This window comes from Panicum virgatum, chromosome 2N (assembly GCF_016808335.1).
Source record: "Panicum virgatum strain AP13 chromosome 2N, P.virgatum_v5, whole genome shotgun sequence".
Classification (NCBI taxonomy): Eukaryota; Viridiplantae; Streptophyta; class Magnoliopsida; order Poales; family Poaceae; genus Panicum; species Panicum virgatum.
Window position 1 is genome coordinate 42,145,084 of NC_053146.1, and position 21,377 is coordinate 42,166,460.

General features: G+C 47.9%; 1 pseudogene; it reads right to left on the bottom strand.

Moving 5' to 3' along the window:
• Positions 1–1,045: 1,045 nt before the first annotated feature.
• On the bottom strand, positions 1,046–6,784 carry LOC120660541 (annotated as a pseudogene).
• Positions 6,785–21,377: the final 14,593 nt, after the last annotated feature.

Here is a 21,377-nt window from a genome sequence, read left to right on the forward strand (position 1 = left end):
TTCGATGTGACTTTTTTTTACGTTTACGGAGTTTATGGGGGTGTGAACTAAACAGAGCCTTAATTTGGTGGGTTGCATGGCCGGAGGATCGGAGGAGGGGGCCGGAGGATCGGAGGGCATTCAGGGTCGCCGGCGCCGGAAATAATTTGCTTTCATGGAGAGCGTCGCACGGATGATGCTCTCTCTTTCCATTTATACGAAAACATCTACAATATCAAATAAATACATTGTCAATATATATTTTACAATCTATATATCTCGTGAGACTAATTTTTATCAAAAGTAGAGAAGTTTGATATAAGACAGCTAAAAATCAGCTTATTACAATTTAGAACGAAGGAAGTAAATATTGGTTAAGATTAGAATGATATCCACCGACTTTTGTGCATACGCAACTACAACAGTTTCTACTAGCAACATTAATATTCCATGTGCGCATCCTGCCTTATTTCCCACCCTCCTCTAAGTTCTAACTCCTCCGAACCCATCCATTTTTTTAATACTATATGGTTATACCTAACAGTTTTGTTGAGACTGCAATTTCTCAGAATTTACACTTTCTTCCATTGTTATCATTTGGCCCCTTCATGGTCACAACTACCGGATCGGGCTTTTTGTCCCGGTTCCAAACTGCCTTTTGTCCTTATTTTGGAACCGAACTAGGCTTCCGAGACAAAAGCTTGGTGCACCCCGCCGGATTTGGTCCAAAGACCTCTGGCCTCGCGCACAATTACCTTGCCAACCCACCTACGCAGTGCATGTGACTTGACTCAGTATAAGATATCTTCCTTTTAAACTATCACGTGGAGAGGCCTTTAGTCCGGGTTAGTGGCTCCAACCGAAACTAAAGAGCTCTTTCATCCCCTAGCTTTTAAAACCAGGACTAAAGAGTCATTTGGTCCCAGATTCAATATTTGCTGGGACAAATGTAAAGAATCAAAACATCTTTCTATAGTAGTGGGTCCGATCCGTTTCATGGTACGAAAATGACATGGAGCAGCCTCAACAAACTACGCAATACTTCACGGTTTGGCGCCATTGCTCATGGCTGACATCAACGCGATCTTCTTATAACCGAAACTAGTAGAGTGCCCGTGCGGCACGCACGTGTTAACAGACTGGCAATAACAATAAAGATCTTTACAGAATAAGCATCTAGTTCCATTGTTCTCTATGTAGAGTAATCTAGACAAAGAATAGCATCATGTGGAACAAATTACAGGTCCTTTTTTGAAGTACCGGAATGCAGAGCTCAACACACAAAAAAACTGATATGGCAGCTTCATGTGTGACTAAATTGAGTGTCTGGGGCCATTTGAGCTTTGTGCCATTGACATTGCCCAGCCTGCCATCTGTTTTGCTTCACCGAACACCAAGGGCGCAGCATGTTATAGTTCATCATCGATCTGGATGGTACCACTGGAAGGAAAAGGAAATGAAAAGGATGGATTTTAGAGCAATCAAAATAGGAGAAAAATGTGCAATGTGTGAATGTACAAATAGGCATGCATCGTTATTTTACAAGAATGCTAAAGAATCTAACAGGTGTCATGGTCTTGCTCACATTTTCCAATTCTGAGGAGCTTGTTTTTATCCACTCAGAGAGCTACAAAAGAACCAGAAAAAGAATCTCAATCAATAATGTATTTTTAAAAAGTATTAAAAAATAGTTTTGTTTAGTAGACAATAATTTATCATCACATATAGGAAACTTGTTTTCAATAACAAAAACATAACACTGGGCACAACTATTGAGATAAGCCACTTTGTCCTTGTACGATAGTCCTTTTCTTTTTTCCATAATGCGCTTATGTTTTCCCTGCAACATCCCTCTGAAATGAATTAATAATGTATGAGTAAATAAATAATTGCAATTATGGGCAGCTAGTGTTATGACATCCATCTTGTTCAGAATTTTCAAAAACACAGGCAAGCATACACGTCAAATACCCCCACTTGGCAATCGGCATTATAGTGGATTGGAGCGATTTTTTTTCAAATGCTATAGTAATCTGATAAGTTCACTCTCACATTTGTTTCTTATAGCCCACAAATCAGCTAGGTGGCACATTGTTGCCCTAACATGGGGACCTTATTTAAAGTATCTAAAGAGCAAAAACAGTAATAATGTTAGTCAGTATTTTAAAGAGCAGAGACACTATGAGGCAGGGGCGGAGCCAGAAAGTCATTTTTTCCATTGTTAGGGGGGGCCAACCATACAAATTTATATAAAAATTTAACCAAAATTTAAATTTTTAGTGTAAATTTTTGGATCATAGGGGGGCCAGGCCCCTGCCCCCCCCCCCCCCTCCGCCCCTGCTATGAGGTGAACAAATTACATACACTTCTGAAAAGATTCAAACTTTCAAAAAATTTGGTAGTGTTAACAGCTCTTTTTTTGGTAGTTTTAACAGCTCTTTTTTTCAGATAGGCTAGAAACATGTTCCTATAACAAAAAAATTTGGTAGTTTTAACAGCTCTTTTTTTTCCAAATAGGCTTGGTGTAGCCGTTTATGTGCTAAAAAACAGATGCTAATAACAGCTCATCTATAAATGCCATTCAGTTATCATGTTAGTTCTCTAACAGAACCATTGATATAAAAAGTTCAGATTCTCTAACAGAACCATTGATGTAAAAAGTTCAGATAATAATAAGCATAAAAGTGATGTAGCAGACTACATCATGCATACAGATAATGAGCAGGTGCACATCCCACCTGAGCAGTGCAAGTGCATAACCAAATCCTATTATTTGACACATCTAAGCTGACTCATACAGAGAGCATGAGTAGAACCATTACCTGAAAGCAATCAGTTCCATAAACTCAGTGTCAATCTGCAAATGCATTGAGGGAACCATATTCATGATTAATCCCATAAAAAATGCAAGCCGGTTAACTGAAGAACAAATATCAGAACAATCTTTTAGTCTAACATTAACAGGACAATCCATTTCTTACTCCAGTCTCCTCCTTGACCTCTTTGACAGCTCCTGTAAAAATGTCCTCCAACTGCCACAAAGCAGCCAAACGTTCTTCAATAACGGACATCGCAATTTGAGCTCATATCATACCATGCATCCGTCTAATTGTCTGACTCCTTAACGCATGGATGAATCCCGTTGGGAGTTTCCAAGCACCAAGCGACGTTGAAGCAGAATACTTCTCATGCACCACAAGAACCTTGATGAGTGCTCAAGGAAATAAAATGCCGTCAGAATCACATACAAAGTGCAAACACATCACAGACTTGTACTGAACCTTCCACTGTCACTCACTCATCGATGGAAAATGCACTGGCGCATGATGAGAGTCTCACCTCCATTTGGTCGTTGATCACGAAGCCCCCGACTCCAACCTGGTGAGAGGCATTCGCCGGGAGCAAGAAGGGCTCGTCAGGGATCCAGTACGTTAGCATCAGATACGTCTCCTCTGCGTGATGGCCGACTCTATATTTGGTTCAGATGATCTCAGAATAGTAACATTGTACTCTAGATCATTAATGACTTTGTGTTCTTGTGTTTCTGAAATGCCAAAAGCATGTGGAGTTGTCACAGGCAATTGTAATCTGGTCATAAAAGTAGCTAGGAGTTCTGGCAATTGTACTCTAAATATCTATATTTAGCTTTATACTAAATTAGCATGAAAGGGGAAAGAAAAAGTGCATATCAATGGCCACCTCTTGAGCCCAGTTCACTTCCTACTAACATATTTCTTCTCTATTCCAAATCTCTACATAAATGGAATATAAGAAAATGAAATGTCTCCAAAATACTACTTCTCAGCCCATTTAGGGAGTAGTTCATGAAGAATTGTGATGTACTCCAGAACAACTTCTTGTTTAGACATAGCACCAAGCTTAAGCCAAGCATTCCTAGCATATTGAGATCATAAATGAATAACCATGGTTGTGAAATTTAGAAGAAAGAGAATGGTGCAATTCTCTTTGGTATCATAGATATGGCTGTGCTGCATTAGAACACTAACATATGGAAACATAAATATAGGAATGTGATCATGCCTATTGCCCGGTATATAGGCCATTACAAAATGCCCATAACAGGAAAATAGAAATTAGTAATCAATTCCATCTGTCGCTGCCTAAATAGATCGCAAATCACTAATCTGTCGCTGCCTACACAAACATGCAGAAAATATGAAGGGGCTTGAGATATGGATTGAATCGTTCACCTTTCCTTTTCAAATTTTGTGTTGGTGTCTAGTACCATAGTCTAAATTGCTATTGCCAAACTGAAAGTGAATAAAAAATTGTTTGCAACAGTGGCTCCTTTACAAAAAAACATATATATATGCATTTCAAATCACAAAAAGAACTACTTACCATTTTATTCCTGAACTAATGAAGAACTGACAACAAAGTGCAATGAATTATCATGTTAACAAGACAAGCAAACAACCCATTATGGCATCACATGGATTTCATCATGTCGATTAGGGAATCATTCTATCAGTTCATAAAAATAACAATGGCAAGGCGTGGGTTCACTGACCTTGAGCTCTAGGTTTCGGAGGCCAACGTTGTTCTGCCTGGATCCCTAATTGTGTGACAAATGGTTCACTGACCTTCAGCTAGCATGCCATCTGGTAACTGGTGGTTACAACAGGCAGCATAGCCGAGATTCAGCTGCGAGTGCTTGGCATAACAGAACTCTGCAGCAAGAACATGGGAGAAATGAAAGAGATCAGTAAAATCCCTACAAAAAATTTGTAGTAATGTAACTGATCTGAAAATAGCCCAAGAAACGTTTTCCAGGATGAAGTTTGTAACTTAAAAAGCTGCCAAGTGTTTTCTCTGCCATGTTGCTATAAGAATTCATACAAGAAATCTCATGCCATAAGCAAATCAACTATCAAATTGAGAGTTTATTGACGGAAGCCAAAAGTTTATTGACTGAAATAGTAAAACAAGCAAATTAAAGGCTATATGAAACTGAACACCAGCTAACCTGCCGATCGAGAGTCTTCTTAACCTTGTGCTGCCCTTATCATTCTTCTGCAAGCAGATAAATTGAATAAATGACCAAAGATAATAAGGTAGTAGGCTATACACTTTCCATTGGTTTCCTGTTTGACACGTTCAACAAAGTCTTCGGTTCTTCAGTTTTGTAGTTTATGCATACATCAGCACCCAAATCTTTGCAGGCTGCTAGTTTTTCTTCGCTTCCTATAATATTTTGATGGAATTAGTAGGGCATTATCAATAACATTTAACTATAATATCATTTCCATTACAGTGAACAAACCTGCAGTCACAAAAACCTTAATTCCGAGGTGCTTTGCAATCTAAATAGTGAAAGTACCAATTCCACTTGATCCTCCATGGATCTGCAAAATTGAAGGTACAGAGTCATTAGGAATAAACAGAAGACAACAAAGAGGTTCACTCTAACCCTGGGCCAAGAACACCAATTGTTTACACCATTTACTGATAGCTACTTGTAACCCTTAGTGATTTAGGTATACAAAAATTGGGATCAAGGAACTGGGATTCTATCAGTCCACATCACGGCACGCAGTTGTGGAGAAGAAAAGAGTGGGCTGTTCTTACGAGGAATGATTCGCCGGGGTAGAGGTGGCTTGTCATGAATACGGTCGACCAGACGGTGCAGGCGGCAGGCCACCTCGGGCAAGCCGGCTGCGCCCGTCAGCGGTCAGCGACACCCCCTCTGGCACAGGCAGCAGCTGCCCCGCCGGAACCACCAGTTTCTCCGCGTACCCACCGCCTCTTAGCAACGCGCACACCTGCAAGAAGAAGCCAAATCTCGATTTGCAAAACAGGCAGGCAGCTGATTCAGGTCCCCTTGTCGCCGATGGACCATCGCGAGGGCATGTTGGGACCGAGTGCGAGGATGGTGCCGGAGCACTCGAGCCCCGGGTACGGGGACGCGCCGGCGGGCGGTGGGCGGTGGCCGTGGCGCTGGAGCGTGTCAGAGCGGATGACGCCCGCGGCGGCGACCTGGAGGAGGACCTCGCCTTTCCCCAGCGGTGCCGGGTCCTCCACATCCTGGGCCTCTAGCACCTCAGGCCCGCCGCCGCGTGTGATCACCACCGGCCTCATCTTCCTCCCTCCAACCGCCTTGGTCCGCTTGCTCGCTGCAGTTGCTTGCTCCTTTCGATAACTCCTTTTTTTAGGATCCTCGCCTCGCCGGAGCCGGCGCGCCTCGGCCTCCGCCCCCGCTCGCAGCCAAGCCACGCAGCGCCGCGACCTGGCCCGCCCGCGGCTTCTCCCTCTCCCTGCCGACGCCGGGGGAGAAGACGCTAGGGTTCGGCGAGGACGCGGCGGCGCCACATCGAGGGGGAGGGAAGGAGAAGGAGGTGCCCGCCACGCACCCGCCGCCGACCACCACAACGCCGTGGACGTTCTCCGTGGTCGTCCGGGGTGGCAGCTTGGCGGCGATTGGTCGCGCGGCGGCGTGGCGTCTATGGCGGGCGGCGGGGAAGAAGGCCCGGCGGGCGCGCTGATAGCACCGCGGATGATGGGAACATGCGCTTGGCGGCGCCCGCAGCCTTCTCCCCTCCGGCAGCAGCGTCGTGGGCTCCGACGCGTGATCTTGGCCTCCGGCCGCCAGCGAGGCCGCCGCCTCCGCGCCCAGCGGCCGCAGCCTGGGCCGCGCCGCCGTGCCCGCAGGCCCCGCCTGCTCCTGCTGGTCGCCATGCCGCCTTGCCCCGCCGCCGGCCGGCGCTGTGGCCGGCGGGAGCCCCGCCGGTCGGCCAGATCCGCGCGCAGGCAGTAGGGAGCCAGGGTGGGGGAGTGGCAGGGGGGGGGGGGGGCCAATCGGGATTCCCTGACTTGCTGAAGGCAAGTCAGGCAATACTGTAGCGGTGACTTTCGGTGTATTTCCGGCCGCCCGATCTGAGATGGATGGTCAGGATGGGGGGCGGAGGAGGAGTGCCGCGGGGGAGGAGGAAGAGTGGCGCAGCGGTGGGGGCGCCCAGGGCCGGAGGAGTGGGGGACCGGGGGTGGCGTGGCGTCGGGGTTGGCGCGTCGCGAGGGAGGAGAGGGCGCCGTGGGCAGGCGGAGTTAGGGGAGGCGCGTCGCCAGGGAGGCGGCGCCGCGGTGGCGGCGTGATAGACGGGGGAGATGCTCCTCGCGGGCAACGCGACCCAATCGGATCGCGGGAATGGAGGGAGGGTATAGGATGGGGCGGTGGAAAAAAAACTCGCGGAGGGGAGGCGCGACCTCGCGATTGCATTGGCGGAGGCACCATTTTCAGTCTGCCTGTCAAAACTTTTGGACTTTACATGTGGGTCTTAAAATAAAAGTACGTGAGGTGGATATAGAAATTAACTTTGGTGATGAATTGTTGGGGATTGGATCTCCGGGACAAGCTCCTACCCTCGGAAATGCTACCTAACTCTTTTGCATGGCTCCAACAAGAGGAGGGTAAGCGTACACGAAGGTGACGAAGGATCACTCAGAAGCACAGGCTTAAAGACCCAGACCTTCGGTGACAACTTTCGGTGGGCAAAGGAAACAAACCGCCGCTCGGAAGCAAAAGGTCTAAGAGCAAGACCTTCGGTGCTCACCTTTGGGGGACGAAGGTGACAAACGGCTACTCGGAAGCATAAACTCGAAGGCCAAAACCTTCGGGAAAAGAGATCACCGCCGGGAGCGAAGATGACGGTTGATTGCTCGTTCATGGAATCTTCATGGCTCAAACTCCCGGAGGTACCCGAAGGTTGTTATAACCTTCGTCGATTGTAGACATGTGAGAAAAATGTGAATATATGAGAAGGTCGGATTTGTACATCTCCCGAATACGTGAAAAGGTCGGATTTGTGAACCTCTCACCTTGTAATTTTACACAGGAATCGGCTAAGAGTGAGCTGTAAATGAGTTGGGAGGGGGCAATTTAGGAAACCCTGGCCGAGGGCTAGGGGTATAAATAGCCCCTCTCTCCACAGTGTAAAGGGTTGAATTTTCTAATTATTATTGGAGAGTTCGATATCTACTTTCATTGTCATCTTTCTTACTGTTCATGCTCCCTATCTGGGCATCTAAGAAGCAAAGATCCCAATAGCGGCGCCCACCGTTCCAGCACGAAAGACAACCCTCGATGGCCCCAGCGAAGAAGAAAACCACCGCCGGCACCACAAGCACCTCCACTGAGTCTGGCCGCATTCTCGACGGCCCTCAACCGCAGCACGAAGGAGCCAACCCACAAATGGAAGACATCACCAACGAAGCTGCTGCTCATGGAGACCTGATCGATAACACAGAAAACACCGAAGCTCATCAACTCACAGAAGCAGCACTCAAGCTAAAAGCCCTTGAAATGAAGAAAAAGAACATCGAAGCCCAGCTTGCCACCAAAAAGAGGGTACTGGACCAAGCAAACAAGCTAGCCGAGGCCAGGCGCAGGCTAGCAGAGATGGAGGCAGAAGTTGAGAGCTTGCAGAGGGCATACCAAGAAATGCCCGAAGGTTCCTCCCAGCAAGAAAACCGCGTCATCCTCCAGACATCCTTCGCCCATAATGAGAACCAAAGGCCACCGCCGGTCAACCTCCCATTTGACTCGACCTCCCCACTCTCAGTCGCTCTGTAGCGAACTTTATGGCCGCTCGGCTACAAGCCAACACAGCTCCCCAAGTACAACGCTACAACAGATCCAACTCAGTTCCTCATGGCCTACGAAGCAACCATCGCTTCGGCCGGAGGTGACGACTCCACCATGGCCAAGTCCTTCGTCATGGCCTGCGAAGGTTCTGTGGCCAACTGGTACTCGTACTTGCCTCCACAATCAATCAACAACTGGTATCAGCTGAAAGGAAGGCTCCTACAGGACTTCCAAGGCTTCAGAAGGCTCAACGCCAACACTGTAAAAGACTTCAAATGCCCCCAGCATGACCGTGAGCCTCTCTATGACTACTTCCGGAGGTTCGTCCAAAAGAAGGCTCAAATCCCAAACTTCCCAGAGAAAGATGTGATAGAGAAATGCATCGAAGGTCTCCTGCCTGGCCAGCTTGCTTCCCACCTCATTAAGAGAACCTCCGAGGACTCTAGAGGAGCTTTATTCAGAAGCAGAAAAGTATGCGAAGTCAGACGCCGACCACCGCAGAAGGGTCGAGCAAAGAAGAATCATGCGTCAGGCAGAGAAATACAATCAACAAATATGGCAGCAAGAAAAGCAGCCAGCTCACCAACTGATCTTACCTCTGGAACCTTCGCATGAAGATGAGGATCAGATAACCTTCGATCCCTTCACGACACCACCAGAGTCGGAACCCCAACGCTCAAACGACAAGCAACCTTCGTCCGGGGCACGGGGCAGAGGTCGCGGCAGAGGAAGGGGCCGGGGTCGTGGACCTTCACGTGATCCCAAAAAATTCTTCTGTCACTTCCATAGGTCGGACTCCGACCACAGAACAAACCAGTGCCCGTAGAAGAAGACGACCCTTGACATAATGGAGGCTGAGAAAAAAACCAAGCTAGTTGGGCACACTACATGGCCACAGACCCAACGCCCTCAACAAATACAGTACACGCAACCTTCGTTCGTTCCACCTCCACCATTTACACAAGCATACCGCCCACCCAAGTTTAATTACAACTACAATCACAGTTGGCAGCCGCAGCCAAACCCTCCAACGCAAACCATTCAACCCACAACCCAAGCTCAACCCACTCAGGAGCAGCTACCACCACCCCCAGCTCACCCACCAAAACAAGAAAACCAAACCACAAATAGCCAACCCGCAGCACTACCATCCTTCGGCATGATCATGCCCATCTCAGGAGGCTCTACCCTGGACTTCGAAAACAAGAGGCAACACAGGGATTACTTCAGTCTAGTCCATTGCATGGTCTCCGAAGGTCCAACCAAGAGAACCCAGTGGTCACACTCTCCGATCACCTTCTCTGAAGAAGATGTCAACCTCATCAGCTACCCACACACAGACGCTCTTATCATCGAGGCAAACATTCAGGGCTGGAGGATTGGCAAGATACTAGTTGACACCGGCAGTTCTGCAAACATCATCTTCTCCGATACCTTCGATAAGATGGGTATCGACCGAAGCCTGCTTCAGCCTTCGGAAATCCCTTTAATGGGATTCGGAGGAAAGAGAGTGAACGCAATCGGCAAACTGTCACTCCCCGTGTCCTTCGAAGATACGGCCAACGCAAGAACAGAGCACATCACCTTCGATGTGGTAGAAATGTCGTACCCATACCGCGCAATCTTAGGAAGAGGAACAATCAACAAGTTCGAAGCTATCGTCCATCAACTATACTTGTGCATGAAAATGCCAGCTCCCGCAGGGGTCATCACCGTTCGCGGGGACCAGCAACTTGCGCGGGACATTGAACGGGGATACACCCCAGGACAGAAAAATGTGCACAATCTTCGGACTGAATCCAAACCAGTTACCGTCGAAAAGCACCAAAGGGACAGCGAGAAAGCAACCTTCGAAGAAGACTGTGAAGTCAAGAAGGTCCCCCTCGATGTACACCTCCCCGACAAAATGGTGACTATCAATGCAACCCTAGAGCCCGAAGAGGAGAAAGAACTTCTCGAGTTCCTCCGCAAGAACCAAGATGTTTTTGCATGGTCTGCCAACGACCTTCGGGGAGTCAGCAGAGACATCATCGAGCATCGCTTGGACACCAACCCAAACATCAAGCCGAAGAAGCAGAAGCTTCGCAAAATGGCAGATGAAAAAGTCGCAGCAGTCAAGGCCGAAGTCCAGAGACTGCTAGATGCAAATGTCATTAGAGAAGTCAAGTACCCAACATGGCTGGCAAATACTGTGCCGGTCAAAAAGAAGAATGGCAAATGGCGCATGTGCATCGATTTCACTGACCTCAATAAAGCCTGCCCGAAGGATGACTTCCCGCTGCCAAGAATCGACAGAGTCGTTGATGACGCAGCAAACAGTAAACTCATGTCTCTGCTGAATTGTTTCTCCGGATACCATCAGATATGGATGAGAAAGGAAGATGAAGAGAAAACAAGCTTCATAACACCATTCGGCACCTACTGCTTTGTGAGGATGCCTGAAGGGTTAAAGAATGCAGGACAGTCTTTTTCAAGAATGTCCTCCGTGGTCTTAGAACACCAACTTAGAAGGAATGTCCTGGCTTATGTTGATGACATTGTTGTAACCAGTTCAATAAAAAGCAACCATGTGGCAGATCTGGCCGAAACATTCGCAAGCCTAAGAAAAGCAGGATTGTCCTTGAATCCCAATAAGTGCATCTTCGGAGTTAACAATGGAAAGGTGCTAGGATGCCTAGTGTCCACCAAAGGCATCGAAGCAAACCCCGACAAAGTAAAAGCTCTTTGGAACATGGAGGAGCCAAAGTCCATCAGGGACGTACAGAAACTCACAGGAAGAATTGCAGCCTTAAACAGATTCATCCCCCGCTCTGCAACCAAAGTCCTTCGCAACGCAAACAAATTTGAGTGGGGCCCCGAGCAAAGTGAAGCCCTCCAGGCGCTCAAAAACCACCTACAAAACATGGTCAAAATGACCTCACCTGACCCAAAGGACGTGTTGCTCCTGTATATCGCAGCATCCTACTCTGCCGTCAGTGCAGCGCTCGTGCTCGAGAGAGAAAGCGAAGGAAAAAAGAAGCAACTACCTGTTTATTTCGTATCAGAAGCTCTCGCAGGCTCGAAGCTCATGTACTCAGAGCTAGAAAAAATCGCATATGCAGTAGTCATGTCTGCCTGGAAGCTTCGACACTATTTCGAAGCTCACAAGATAATAGTGGTCACAGATCAACCTTTGCATGATTTGTTCAATAACAGAGAGGCCTCAGTTAGAATTGCCAAATGGGCTTCGGAACTCTCTGAGTTTTACATAGACTTCGAAAGAAGAACATCCATCAAGTCACAAGTATTGGCAGATTTCATTGCCGATTGGACATCCCCAACCTTCAAGGAGGAACCTTCGACTGAAACCTGGATTGTGCACTGCGATGGGGCCTGGTGCAACGACGGAGCGAGCATTGCTGCAATCATAGAATCTCCTTCGGGAGCAAAAACAAGATACGCTGCACGACTAACCTTCGGAAACCTAGAATCATCCACCAACAACACAATCGAGTACGAAGCCTTGCTACTGGGCCTTTGCAAAATGAAAGCCCTTGGCCATGAGAACTTCATAGTCAAAACAGACTCGAAGGTCATCAGAGACCACATCGAAAAGGACTCGGAGGCAAGAAAGCCAGAGCTTATTGAGTACCTTGATGCAGTTAGATCCATGGAGAAATATTTCAAAGGCTTCGACATCGTTCATATCCCGAGGTACATGAACGACGAAGCAGACAAACTGGCAAAGACAGCATCAAGAAAAGAGCAGTTACCATCATATGTATTTTTCGAAGAAATCACAGAACCTTCGGTCAAGCCGAAGAAAGAAAAACAAATCTCAGTCATCTCAGCCGAAGATTGGAGAACACCTATAATGGAATACCTTCAGGGAAACATCGAGCTGCCAAATGAGAAAGAGGAGAAGAAAATGTTCCAAAGAGCGAGGGGCTACGTTATCTCCGAGGGAGAAGTGTTCAAGTCAGGTGTAACCAGCCCATGGTTAAAGTGCATCTCAACGACCGAAGGAATCGAGCTCCTCAAGGAAATTCACTCCGGGTCTTGCGGATCTCACATTGGCTTGAGACAACTTGTCTCCAAAGCCTTCAGGCAAGAATTCTTCTGGCCAACAGCCCTGAAGGACGCTCAGCACATAGTGAAAACATGCCAAGCATGCCAAATGATGGGCCCGAAGTCCACAAATCCTTCGGAGCCAATTCAGCTGATACCCCCGATTTGGCCTCTTCAAAGATGGGGAATTGATCTAGTGGGCCCCCTACCCACAGCTCAGGGCAATTACAAGTACGCAGCAGTTGCTGTTGAGTACTTTACAAAATGGATCGAAGCCAAGCCACTCATCAACATCACATCAGAAACAATCAGAAAATTATTTTGGCAGAACATCGTCTGTAGGTTCGGGGTCCCAAGGGAGATCACCGTCGATAACGGAAAACAGTTCGATTCACAGCTCTTCAGAGAATTCTGTTACAGTCTTGGCACGAAGGTAATCTTTGCTTCGGTGTACCACCCACAATCCAACGGGGCTGTCGAAAGGGCCAACGGCATCGTCTTCGGTAGCATTAAGAAGTGCCTGTTCGATCAGAAAAAGGGCAAATGGGTAGATGAACTCCCGAAGGTCATCTGGTCCCACAACACCTCAGAATCAAGAACCACCAAGTTCACCCCATTCAGGCTACTATATGGTGCCGAAGCAATGACACCAGAAGAGCTTAAGAATCGAAGACTAAGGGTGACCCATCAAGTCGAGGGCACACCCTCTGAGGAGAAAGATCTCATAGAGCTAGACATCTTGCAAGCTTCGGAAAATCTAGAAAAGTATCAACAAGAAACCACGAAGTGGAGAGACAAGAAAATAGTGAAAAAGGACATCGCAGTCGGAGACTAGGTCCTAAAAAGGAAGCCAAATGCCGAAACCTCCAGCAAACTACAACCCAAGTGGGAAGAACCATTCCTTGTAATCAAAAGCAACAAGCCAGGGTCATATCACTTGTCCGACGCCGAAGGCAATGAGCTGCAGCATCCTTGGAATGCCGACAACCTCAAAAAGTACTACATTTAAGTTTGGAAAAAGGACGCATCGCGAAGCTATAAGCGATCGCGGACCTTCGCACTTATTTTCTGTTATTTCTTAAATTGTAAATGGGTCGTACTCTTTTCCTCACAAGGGGAAACTCTGCACAGGAGGTGAGGTTTTTGATGAGGCGGACCCAGTGTAAACAATCTCAATACAATGAATTTTCCCCAAACAGTGTCACTCTCGCCTAAGCAGCCAAAATGGCAAGCTTCGGCAAGCATCTGCATGCCAAACAAAACAGTAAGTTAGAAAAGTATGCAGAATCCGCAAACTTTGCATACTTATCAAAACAAATGCACAACAAGTGCAAAAAACGCCAAGGGGCTTCGACTTTTCAAAAGGTCCGAACCAAAAAACCTTCGGCACAAATGCACAACAAGTGCAAAAAACGCCAAGGGGCTTCGACCTTTCAAAGGGTCCGAACCAAAAAACCATCGGCACAAATGCACAACAAGTGCAAAAAAAACGCCAAGGGGCTTCGGCTTTCCAAAAGATCCGAACCAAAAAACCTTCGGCACAAACGCACAACAAGTGCAAAAACGCCAAGGGGCTTCGACTTTTCAAAAGATCCGAACCAAAAAACCTTCGGCACAAATGCACAACAAGTGCAAAAACGCCAAGGGGCTTCGACCTTTCAAAAGGTCAGAACCAAAAAACCTTTGGCACAAACGCACAACAAGCGCAAAAACGCCAAGGGGCTTCGACCTTTCAAAAGGTCCGAACAAAAAAACCTTCGGCACAAGCAAACAACAAGTGCAAAAACGCGAACGGCCTTCGACCTTTCAAAGGGTACGAACCAAAAAGGGCACAATAAGTGCAAAGTGAAGTCCAACAGGATGCCTCGCAAAAATCGAAAGATGGATGCCAGAAAGGGGGGGACGTTTTTTTTCCACAAGAACCTTCGGCACCCATCATTCGATTTACCCAAAACAAAAAGAACTAAGACCTTCGAGGACAACAGCATGAAAGAAAGGGGGGAGACATTTTTTACCAAAAACAAAGTTTCCGCGCATTGCCCCATCGGCAAACAAATCTTATATCGAAACAACAAACACTCCAGCAAAAATACCTCCGGGCAACGACTCATTAGGAAGGGGGGAGACGTTTTTTCAAGAACCACCCTAACGAGCGTCGCCCCGGATAAAAATAAATTACATACAAAAAGGTCCTTCGGCAAGGAAAAGCGAAGGCTATGGGGGGGAGACGTTTTTCTCCAAGAGCCCCACAACAGCAAAACTCTGTAAACTTCGGGTGCAAATATGCCTAACACATCGCGCAACGCAAGGCACCACGAAGGATGCACAACACAAGGCACCACGAAGGATACACAACAAAAGGCACCTCGAAGGATGCACATCACAAGGCACCTCGAAGGATGCACATCACAAGGCACCTTGAAGGATGCACATCACAGCACCTCGAAGGATGCACACATAAAAGAAACCCGAAGGATACGCAATAAAAGCCATTACAAAGGCAATCGCGAAAGTCACATTCAGACAAAGGGGCAAAACATGTTACAATGAATTTCTATCGGACCAGATTAAATATTCCGCAACGCTGCATCCAGGACGAGCAAGGCTAAAAGCCTCCCAGCTCATCAATACCATAGTATTGTTCACATCCTGCACCATGGCAATATTTACAGACCAAAGTGCCAGAAAACTACCAAAGTAAACTACAAACCAATCTACACCTGAGCCCCCGAAGAACCAGCAGCAACATTCCCCGAAGGAGACCTCCGATCCTCGGACATTCGATTGTCCTCCGAAGGCCGATCAGGAGTCGCCTCCTGCACCAAAGAGATGAAATCAATTAAGAGCAAACAAAAGAAGAAAAAAAGAAAGATTGCTGGAACCAACCCTACCTCAGCAGCTGCGGTCGCCAGAGTCCGAACGGCAACTTTGCCAGAAGTCTCCCAGAACCGCTCAAAAAACGCAGCCTTCACCTCTTGAATTCTTCCCACCTCCGCTGCCAAGCCTTCGTAGGGTACATACTGAAAATCATCGAGTCGGGCAAGATCAACTGCGCCGGCACGAAGAAGATTTCCAACAAGTCCCTCGAAGGAGACAGAGGCCGCGTTGTCATTTGCAATACTCATCACTTCACCGAGGCCCTCGAACTCCGACAGCAACCAATCCAAAAGCAGGAAGAAAACTTGGGGACCTTCGACCGACTCAGGCAAAGGCAAAGGCTTCGCTCCAAGGGCAGCAAGAGCCTTCTTGTACTCTTGGTACACCCCATCGGCTCGTTTGGCGACCTCGGGTAAGACCCGCTCGAGCTTAGTCACTTTCGCCTGAACCCACTCCAGCTCAGTGATCCTACTCTTGAGGGCAGCCTTCTCGTTCGCATCCCTCTCAACGATCCTCCGAAGGCTCTCAAGAACCTTCTCGTTATCCGAAGTAGCAGACTCCAGCCTCGAACACCTGGCCTTCAGTTGCTGGTTCTCGTCCTTCAAAACGAGAATCTCCGCCTCAGCCCGCCGGAGCTTGTCAGCCAAACTCAGTCTCTCGGTGGCACTCGCCACCCGAAGGTCAGCGTCCGCCTTGGCCTTCTGCATCGAAGCACGGCTGGCGTGGGTAAGCTTCTTGCTCAGATCAGCAACAATGAAAGCAGCGTCGGAGGTAGACACTTCTGCCACCGCCACATTAAATCCTGAATCAAAAACAAAATCACCTTCGGGAACACTAAAAATTGATCAAGAGACAAAAATAAAACAAGACCCCACACCTTTCTCGGGAGGGAGAATCCCAGTCGCGTCAGGCCCGTGCATCATGGCCAAGAGCTGCTGCATCGATGCCGATACAGCTGCAGAAAATAACATAAGTAAAAACCCCTTCGGAAGCGGCGAACGAGCTAGGTAATCAGGAAAAGCCAAGTAGGTGTCCGAAGTGGAGCAGAGGAACCACCACGAGCCTCTCCACCTCTGAGCGCCATCAGCGTCTCACCTACCAAGATCTCCCCCTCCTCGATGTTCACCGCAAGAACAGGCTGCACGTCCTTCGGCGCCGGAGCCGAGTCCTTCAGGACATCAGCCGTTGAGGCAGTCCCCTTCGGCAGGGCGGCTTCGGAAGGTCCGCAAGCTTGGCCCCAGTCTTGACAAGGCTCTGAATCCTCCGGCGTTTCGTCGTACCTTCGGATGAACAATGAAGATTAATCAACGCTTTCGCCACCTCAACCCGACGGCCGGAACCGAAAAGCATGGTCCCGTACTCATCGCTAAGATCATAACGGGATCTAAAAAGCCTCCCTTCGGGAACTACAATCTCCCCGCCCACCGTCCCCATGAGCTCTTCCATAAATGAGGGTGTACCGCTGTCGCCCGAAGAAACCTCCTCATCTTGCGCCTTTCTCTTGGCGCTCTCAGCCCTCGCAACTGAAACCTTCGTGCTCGAAGGTTCCCGACCACGGCCGCGCCCCCGCGCACCGGTAGCCCCGAAGCTCCCCGCCTCCTCCACCTTAGCTTTACCTCTGGACTTCGATTCAGGAACCTCCGAACCTACGTTCCCCGGTGGCGTCATCCTTTGAATAGCGTTAGCCGGAACCGACCGAGGCTCGTAAGCGACGCCCATCTCAGCTAGGCACAGTTCAACCGAAGGTTCCCCCCGCACACCTCCACCAAAGAACGGTACTCCTTTTTGTTCCATGGCCCCAATATCTCCGCAGCCCGACGCTCTAGCTCATCAACAATAACTTCGTCACTGGCACCTTCGGGTCTCCGAAGCCCAAAAAATGGAGAAATCACATCATACTTCAAACCAACAAAGCGCTTGCGCTCGAACCTCAACGGAGACCAGCCAGCAGCCAGTGGCCAAACCTCGGCAGCCAGAAATTCCTCGACAGCATCCCTGCCACCACAAACTTGGCAAGCCGTCATGAAAGCTTCCAGACACGATTTGAAACCTGGCCCACATTTGCTGAAGGCAGGCTGATAGACGTGATCGAACATCTCAATGTCCGAAGCAAGAAGATACTTCTCCTCGCTAAAACCTTCGGGATCAGGGAAGCCAATCTTCGCGTAAAACCAGTATCCCAACCAGTTCCCCTCCCACTTGTTCTTGTAAGCTGTCGAGAGCATAACCTTCAACAGGCCAGTTCTGAACCTCGCTAAGCTCGGCATCATCATCTACATAGACCTTACGAGGTTGGCAGTGCAGCTGAAAAAGTCTGCAAAAGACATCCACAGACACTTCCCCTCCGAAGCTCCGCACTACCCACAGAAATTTGGCCAATGTAACAATCCCGTTCAGAGTGAAATGGTGTAGCTTCGCGTTGAATGGCTCCAAAAGCTTCGGCACAATTGGATCCACCGGAAGTCTAAGTCCCGCTGTAAAAAAATCCTTAAAGACCACAACCTCGCCGGTCTCCGGTACAGGAATCAATTCTGCCCCCGGAGGGCGACAAACCCCCTCGGCGAAATAGCCCTTCGTAACGTAGAGTCTATCATGCTCTGAGATACGACAGATGGCTCGAAAAGCAAAGTCTTACGTTTCTCCGGAGCCATCAGTTCCGACACGTCCGCAGACACAGCCGAAAGGCTCTCGCTGGACTGCTACTGCTGAGAAGGCTGCGAACCACCCGCCTCTCCTTCGGGAGCTGGACCAGAGTCTGTACGGAGAACCGCCCTCTTAATGAATGCCATAACTATAAAAATAAATAAAAAAACAAAGTCAAATTAGAAACAAAGGCTCAAACGAACCTTCGATCAACCTCGCTGTCTGTTTAGTGCGAGCCATGAGCCGCAAAGTTACTTACACCGAAGGAAACGAGCAGCTTGACCGCGCACGAAACCAGAACCTTCGGACAAAGCGCTTTATAGCAAAAAGCGACGAAGGAAAGCAAAGCTCGAGAGGGCACAGGTTTTACACCCCCTCCGCTTATATAGGCGGTGAAAAGGAACAGTTCCAGCGGTAAAACCGAGGAGACGGCAGCCCAAGCGGCGCAATCAGAGCACGACACGTATACAACAAAAAACGACCGTTGCAGCCGACGGTTCGGGAGATGTTTTTCCTCGGGAGCTTCCCGAAGGTTACACGCAATCTTATTCATTAACAAGGGTTCGGACCGTCGGCTTCGGACCTCGCCCTCGAGGGGCTACTATTGGGGATTGGACCTCCGGGACAAGCTCCTACCCTCGGAAATGCTCCCTAACTCTTTTGCAGGGCTCCAACAAGAGGAGGGTAAGCGTACCCGAAGGTGACGAAGGATCACTCAGAAGCACAGGCTTAAAGACCAAGACCTTCGGTGACAACCTTCGGTGGGCGAAGGAAGCAAACCGCCGCTCGGAAGCAAAAGGTCTAAGAGCAAGACCTTCGGTGCTCACCTTCGGGGGACGAAGGTGACAAACGACTACCCGGAAGCATAAACTCGAAGGCCAAGACCTTCGGGAAAAGAGATCACCGCCGGGAGCGAAGATGACTGCTGATTGCTCGTTCATGGAACCTTCATGGCTCAAACTCCCGGAGGTACCCGAAGGTTGTTGTAACCTTCGTCGATTGTAGATATGTGAGAAAAATATGAATATGTGAGAAGGTCAGATTTGTACACCTCCCGAATATGTGAGAAGGTCGGATTTGTGAACCTCTCACCTTGTAATTTTACCCAGGAACCGGCTAAGAGTGAGCTGTAAATGAGTTGGGAGGGGGCAATTTAGGAAACCCTGGCCGAGGGCTAGGGGTATAAATAGCCCCCTATTTCCACAGTGTAAAGGGTTGAATTTTCTAATTATTATTAGAGAGTTCGACATCTATTTTTATTGTCATCTTTCTTACTGTTCATGCTCTCTGTCTGGGCATCTAAGAAGCAAAGATCCCAACAGAAATATTTTAAATGTCATGGATCTTTATAGTATAGATATAGGGCAGGGCACCAGCACATTGATGATTCACCCAAAACCCAGCGAACCTGGATATCATTGTAGTTAGTTGGCACAACTCTACAAAATGTTGGAGGGGCAAAACGGAGATCAAAATATCAGGCACTAAATTGCCCTCGGTCCTTGGGCGATCAGGGGAGCTGTCAGATACGTGTGTAGGACAAGCCGGTGGGGGCGTCCACGCGCGGGCCCCACGCTACGCGACAAGACCCCAGCTCACCAGCCTTTTTGCACCCAACCCCCAGCTAAAACCTACGTCTCCCCGGATGAGGTCCTCACGCCTCTATTTATTCATTCCACCAGCTCTACTGCCTCTCCCACGCACACCGCACACGTCGTCGCCGCACGCGCACGCACGATCTTCATCTGGCGCTGCTCGCTGTTGCCAGATACATGGAGGGGAGGCGGCGCTCGCCGTGCCACGGGCGGCGCCGGCGGCGTGCGGCGGAGACGACAGCGCTGATGAGCCGGAAGGTCCGGGAGCTGCGGCGGCTGGTGCCCGGCGGCACGGCGGTGCCGGCCCACCGGCTGCTCCTCCGCTCCGCCGACTACATCGTGCGACTCCGCGCGAGGATCGAGCTCCTCAGGGCGCTCTCCGAGCTCGCCGCCGTGACGACGAATCATGGCTGCTGCCATGTCGACGGCGACGCCTCTAGGCTGTAGCTAGCTGGCTGTCATGTCGGCGGGCTAGCTGGCCACGTACGGTGGTTCGTGTGTGTCGTACATATATGTAGCGTCCTCGTATATATATAATATATGCACAATATATCATGGATAAATCTCAGTTTTTGGTACTATGTACTACTCCCTCCGTTCTAAAATGTAGGTCTTTGTACACTATATTGTTTGTTATGCATCTAAATATAACATATGTCTAGGTATATAGTAAAATATATGAATCTAGAAAAGTCAAAACAATCTATATTTTAGAACGGAGGGAGTAGAGACGAAAGATTGACTATTTAGAGTGAATTAATGTTTGTAAGTCATCTGTATCAATCTGTCTTCCTACAGTTTTGTTGCTTCCTAATTAATTTCATTATTCTCTCTTAATTTTTTCCCCAGAGACGACTTATATATTTATACTTTTGTCACTGTTTATATGTCGTTTGATTTGTCAAGAGTACGTGGCTTTCTTGAGAGATGTCCTGCTCTTTTTCATCCAGAGGGGTTTGATTATTTTGTGATATAGTAGAGTGCTTGGTTTTCATCAATCAGAGAGTAGCTTTGGGTGGTTTATTGATAAATATCTTGTTCTTAAAAAGGTGAGAGAGTACTTACGATTGCTGCTTGATTGGTATGATTTTAGACATATAGTACATATGATTTCCTGTAAATCGTTTCATTTTCTATATATCTATGTTAACTTGTTTTGCTTTTCACGTAGCTTTGCAAATTTGCAAGTTGGAATTAGAAGTGAGAATAAGATGGAAAAAATACACTACTATTTATAACCATGGCCTCAAATAACTTTTTTTTAGGGTACGCCGCGGATTTTGCAGTATTGAAAGCCATGTGTGGTTTGTTTTTCCAAAACCATAACACTCTTGATAATAAACATAAGTTTATTAGAACATTGGCATGTAGCCATATCTATTAATTCTAACGTAGCATATCTTGAATAAAAGTGTTATACTGTAAAAAAAGTATTTGGAATGAAATAAATAATTCTAGTAGTGTATTGAGAATCTATAGAAGTCTTTGGTTATTAGTAGTCAAAGTAAAAATGGTTGATTTATAAAGAATAAACAAAAATAATTACAACCCTATTGTCGGAAGTAATAAACGAAACAATAAATACCTTGGCACCTAATAACATGAAAAGTTTGCCAGCTGTAGTATATTTGAAACTG